Source organism: Rana temporaria, assembly GCF_905171775.1.
Source record: "Rana temporaria chromosome 2 unlocalized genomic scaffold, aRanTem1.1 chr2h, whole genome shotgun sequence".
Lineage (NCBI taxonomy): Eukaryota > Metazoa > Chordata > Amphibia > Anura > Ranidae > Rana > Rana temporaria.
In genome coordinates, this window is record NW_024404413.1 from 480,798 (window position 1) to 487,188 (window position 6,391).

A 6,391-nucleotide genomic window follows, 5' to 3' on the forward strand; every position below is an offset into this window, starting at 1 on the left:
GGGATCAGTGGCAGCGCTGGCGGGGAGTTGGGATCAGTGGCAGTGTTGGTGGGGTGTTGGGATCAGTGGCAGTGTTGGTGGGGAGTTGGGATGAGTGGCAGTACTGGCGGGTAGTTGGGATCAGTGACAGTGCTGGCGGGGAGTTGGGATCAGTGGCAGTGCTGGCACGTAGTTGGGATGAGTGGCAGTGCTGGCGGGGAGTTGGGATCAGTGGCAGTGCTGGCACGTAGTTGGGATGAGTGGCAGTGCTGGCGGGGAGTTGGGATCTGCTGATCTGAGAACTGTAGTGGGGACTTTTAATGGCAACTATAATCACTGGTAGAGTTACTCACTGTGTCTCCGACTTTGTGGTGTCTCGTAGCAGTGACACCTATTGCCGAAATCAGGAGATGGGGTCTCCTCCAGCCCCTCACACTTCACATTCCTCACCAGTCAGCTGACCTCTAGTCTCTGCCCCCATGCCATGAACTGAATGGGTGGCTGTAAAGAGGCCGAGTGGTCATCTGCGTGCTCCAGAAACAGCCCAGCTGGGCGGCCGCAAAAAGGCTGGGAGAGTTGTGAAGGCTTCAGGAACAGCCCAGGATTCGGTGACCCCTGGCAAATCATCGTTCGACCCCTGAGGGGGTCCCGACCCCCCAGGTTGAGAACCACTGCTATAGAGATATATACACAGTAAGATTGATAAAAATTCATTGTTGGACAAACTTGACTTTGCATCCTTGAGCATGGACTTGGCGCATTTCTTGGCGTTTAAAGCCAGTCATCAGGAGTGGGGTGTGTAAATGTCAACTAGAATAGTAAATAAATGGACAATTAGGTCACTAAAGTCTTAAATGGGTTAAATCATGCTTTCAATAGGAGAGCAGAGTAGGGGATTGTATACATTACCAGTGGCAAAGCCCAAAATGCATACCCCAATAGTCCCACAGTTGGGAATAGGCTGATGGCCCTGGATAAGCTGTCTCCCCCGGGGTAGAGGCGGTGGTTCAGCCCCCCCCCCCCCCCCCGCTCAAAAGGGCTCCCAAGCTGACAAAGGGAGTCCGAGAAAGGGTGGCGGGAAACATCAGCCCAAGAGGAACACGAACAGTCACACTACATTGCCAGACTGGGAGGTGGACAAGCGGGGAACATAAATCAGGTTCTGTTGGAAGGAGAGAAAGTGAATGATAGGACAAAACAAAGAAGTAAAAAAATGCAAAGCAGAAGATTAGGAAAAGAAAAAAGGGGGGTAATTAGGAGATCAAAAGATCAATAAGTGTGAGTGAGTGGGTGGGTGTGAGGGTTGATGTGAAAGTACCTGAAGTGTGGATGTAAATCCAAAGAGGCTCTCCCAGGTCTGGAAGCAATGGAGCGAACCGTGGGTGACATCCCGGCCGAAGTACCCATGGCCTAGGGTGCTCACGTGTCCCAGATTGCCCGGGATTGTCCCATAATTCTCATTTGTGTCCCATGTCCCAGGCACCTTTCATTCCGGGACACTGTATTGTCCCAGAATAAAAGGAGGACACATAGCCACCCTAATAGACAATTGCCAAACTGGTTACTAGGGCGTCTAGCAACCAGTGACGTCACATTTTCAGAGTCTTGGAGCGAGGCAGAGAAGAGCAAAGCCTTTATCCAGTGCTGCCCTGCGCTCTGTCCACCCACCTCCTCAGCACCCAGAGAGAGCAGCCAGAGCAACTCCTCCTGACTCCTCCAGTCTTTAGTGACCTCCCGGTGAGGCAGCGGCATTCTGCAATACTGGCTGGCTTAGATCCATGGCTCTGCTACCCGTCACAACTCCTGCAGCGCATTGCCTGACTTCTCCTCCTCCCGCCCGCGGCTCGAGACAATCAACTGCATGAGTGGTGGGCTCCCCAGCCTGGAACAGGAAACAAAGACCGGCACTCAACCACTCACCAGACCAGTCCAGATCAGACGGTGAGCAAATGGAACCTGATTGGAGCAGGTCAGATGACAAGTCAGGGCACTGGGACTGGGGACAGTACAGTAAAAATATGAGACTGACAAGTGGGGGGGGGGGGGCAATACAACATGAAGCTGACAAGTGGGGGCAATATAAAATATATATATGTAGAAAATGTATACCGCCTGTCTAAACTGGTGACGATTTTTTGGAGCGCTAGCGAGAGGGTGTATGCGGGGGGGGGTGTCTCTGAATGGCAGTTTGGAAATGTGGTCACCCTAGTCTCCAGCTTTCATATTTAGGGGGGCACATGGGGGGGACAGGGACAAAGGTAGGGGGGGCCAACTTTAAAATGCAATTATATATATATATATATATATCCTGGGGCCCTTTACTACGATCCCACAACGGGCCCTTTCACATGTTCTGCTCTAAGCTCCCTTCCTACAATACTGGGGCCCCCCAGGGTGGCAGAAGACAAGAGATATATGTCACCAGCACACCAAGAAAATATAAGGGTCCAAAGCAGTGGGAGAACTCTCAGGGTTGCAAAGGTTGTCTTGCCACCGGGCCCTGGTGTTCTGCCACTGTGGGGTTCCCCAGCTGTCCTGTCCCTGCTATTGCCAGTGCTGGTCTGGCATCTGTCTCCTTGGCAGCGCACGGTAGTGTATTAGGACCTAGTGCTGTAGGGTGACCACATTTCCAAACTACCATTCAGGGACACCCTCCCTTCCCAAAAATCAGCTTGTGCTGTAACGAATCACAGCGGGATTTATGATTTCTCCAATCACAAGCAGGGGGCGGGGACTGTGTTCCTCCAGGCATTCCCGGCCAGGACAAGTACTGTCAGTGAGTAAAGCGGTGATGTGGCGGCCTTTTTTGGGGACATCAGATTGGCCCCTGGGGGGGTGGCTGTGTCAGTTTCATTCCAGGACACTGTATTGTCCCGGAATGAATGTGCCCGGGACAGACTGGCTAAATGCGAGACTGTCCCGGGCAATACGGGACACGTGGTCACCCTATACTGCTGGAGACATTATGGGTGCATGCAGGGGAAGGCTGGCACTATTGGTTATAGAGAGCCGAGCCCCCAGCAGCAGTAATGCAGGGGAAGGAGCAGATCGGGCGGCTGTGTGAGCGCTCGCATTATGCAGTGTCAGCGAGCAGAGGGAGGGGGGGAATCCCCCTGCAGAAGCTGACTGGAGATGCTCTCCCTCTCAGGAGAGACTGTGTTACTCCAGCGACGGCCCGAGCAAAATACAAAAAATGCAACAACAAATTTTTTTTGGGGGGGGGGGGCACATGGTGGGGCACAGCATAATGTTGGGGGGGTCAGCCCACCCCTAGGGACGCCATTGTAGATGTCCAATGTGATTGCTTCTGACGTGCACGCATTTCCACACTTTACAAGCCGCAGCAGATATTCAGCTTGAGCTCGATTGCAGCTCTGAGGCCCCGTACACACGAGGAGACATTTCCGATGAAAACGGTCCGCGGACCGTTTTCATCGGACATGTCTCCTGGGAGCTTTTGGTCTGATGTGTGTACACACCATCAGACCAAAATCCCCGCGGACAGAGAACGCGGCGACGTAGAAGACACCGACGTTCTCAAACACAGAAGTGCAACGCTTCCATGCATGCGTCGAATCAATTTGACGCATGCGCGGGATTTCGGGACGCTGGTTACACGTCATAACCAGCGGACATGTCCGATTAGGTGTACTAACCATCGGACATGTCCGACGGACATGTTTCCAGCGGACAAGTTTCTTAGCTTGCTAATAAACTTTTGTCCGCTGGAAACCTGTCCGCTAGGCCGGAAAACTGTCCGGTAGGCCCTACACACGACCGAACATGTCCGCTGGAAACCTGTCCGCTAGGCCGTACACACGGTTGGACATATCCGTGGAAACTGGTCCGCGGACCAGTTTCAGCGGACATGTTCGACCGTGTGTACGCCGCCTGAACCATCACAATATATATATATACACACACACTCGGATTGTGAGCATAATTCATTCCAGAATTTGTTCTAATCGGCTGATCACGATGTAAACAAGAAGAGCTGGTGATCGGCTGCTCCTCTGGGTTTGTGCTGATCGATTATGAGTGAGTGAAAAACTTATATAGCGCAACACATGCGAACTGAATCGCCTCTGGGCGCTGTATCCATTTCATGGGTAAGGAACCCCTTGACCTCAGAAGAGATGGGTTTTAATCTTTCTCCTGAAGGCCAAGTGGTCCGACTCCAGTCGGATGGGGGTTGGTAGTTATGGGGGATGTGATTGGTCCAGTCGGATGGTGGTTGGTAGTGCATTCCACAGGCGAGGTCCCTGGACTGCAAATCTTCGATCTCCTTTGGACTTGTATCTGGCCTTGGGTATCTGGAGGAGGTTTTGATTGGTGGATCGCAGAATGCGATTGGGGTTGTGGGCTTTTATTTTTCCGCATAGATATTGGGGGGCGTTGCCTTGAATACACTTATGTATTAGGCAGAGTGCCTTGAAAGTGATTCTGTCTTTTACTGGCAACCAATGAAGGGATCTCAGTGAAGGTGAGATTGATTCCCATGGTTTTTCCCAGTCACTAGTCGAGCGGCCGTATTTTGAACGACTTGCAGACGAGTGATTTGGTATTTGGGGAGTCCTAGATAGAGGGCATTTGCGTAGTCGAGTCTGGAATTGATGATTGTTCCCACCACGTCTGCAATGTCCTCTTTCGGGATAAAGGGCGTGAGTCTGCGTAGTAGGCGCAGCAGATGGTGGGATCCGCTGACTACTGACCCTATTTGTGCGTCCATTGTCATGTAGGTATCGAAAATGACTCCGAGACTTTTGACTTTGGCGCTGGGGGTGATGGATTGACCCAGAATGGGTGGGGGAGTCCATGTTGTCACGGGATGAATTTTACGGTTGGCGGGAAACAGGAGAAGTTCTGTTTTTGAACCGTTGAGTTTAAGATAACTCTTTGTCATCCAGTTATCTATTAGAGTGAGGCATTTCTCTAGTCCGAGATGATGATCCTTTTTGTTGCATATGCGGAAATACAGTTGTGTTTCGTCTGCATAGGAGTGGTAAAGTAACTTCTGGTTACTGATGATTTCAAAGAGAGGGCGGAGATTATCAGTGCAGCCCCCCCCCCCCCAGGATGCCCACACTAGACCACCAGGGATGCTACCAGACCACTAGGGATGCCCACCACCAGATATGCCACCCTAGACCACCAGGGATGCCAATCAGTGCCCACAATGGATGCCAATCAGTGCCCACAATGGGCATCACTGATTGGCAGGCATTATTGTTTGGCACTAATTGGCATCCATCAGTACAATTTATTACAGTACATCTGTGCCACCTATCAGTGCCCATCCGTGCCACCTATCAGTGCCCAGCCTTGCCAGCAATCAGTGCCTATCCATGCCCATCCGTGCCTATCCATGCCCATCCGTGCCGATCCATGCCGCCTATCAGTGCCCATCCGTGTCGCCCATCCGTGCCGCCTATCTCTGCGCATACAATATATTTGTTTTCCGTAAAAAAAAAAAAAGAAGAGAACATGTTCTCTTTCTAACTCCGTTGGAATTTCCGATGGGGCATACACTCAGTCGGAAAATATCCGATGAAAAAATTCCGTCTGACTTTTTCCATCGGAAATTCCGATCGTGTGTACGAGGCATTAGTGTGTAAGCTCCTCTGTACAGAGACTGATGTGACTGTGGGGGGGGGGGGACATTAGAGTGTAAGCTCCTCTGTACAGAGACTGATGTGACCGTGGGGGGGGGGGACATTAGAGTGTAAGCTCCTCTGTACAGAGACTGATGTGACTGTGGGGGGGGGGACATTAGAGTGTAAGCTCCTCTGTACAGAGACTGATGTGACTGTGGGGGGAGGGGGCATTCGAGTGTAAGCTCCTCTGTACAGAGACTGATGTGCCTGGCTCAGTGATCTCTGTACAGCGCTGCGGTATATGTCAGAGCTACACTATATTGTCAAAAGTATTGGGACGCCTGCCCTTAGATGACCATGAACTTTTTTTTTTTTTCACCTTATTGTATGCTATACATTAAGGTGAAAAACACCTTGTAGTGTTCAGCCCCCCCCGTTTTACATACCTGAGCCCTGAATTTCCGTGGGCGCAAATGCACTTCTGGAAGAATGGTCAAACATTCCCATAGACACCCTCCTAAACCTTGTGGACGGCCTTCCTAGAAGAGTTGAAGCTGTTATAGCTGCAAAGGGCGGAGCCAACTCAATATTGAACCCTCCGGACTAAGACTGGGAGGCCATTAAAGTTCATGTGCGTGTAAAGGCCGGCGTCCCAATACTTTTGGTAATATTAGGTGTATTATTATTAGTAAAAATACCATTGCTATAGTACCTGTATACCCTCACTGTGGAAAATGATGGAAATTTGGATAATAATAATAATAATAATAATAGTAATTTTTATAATCGCGATATTGATGCGTTTCCCATGAATGCCC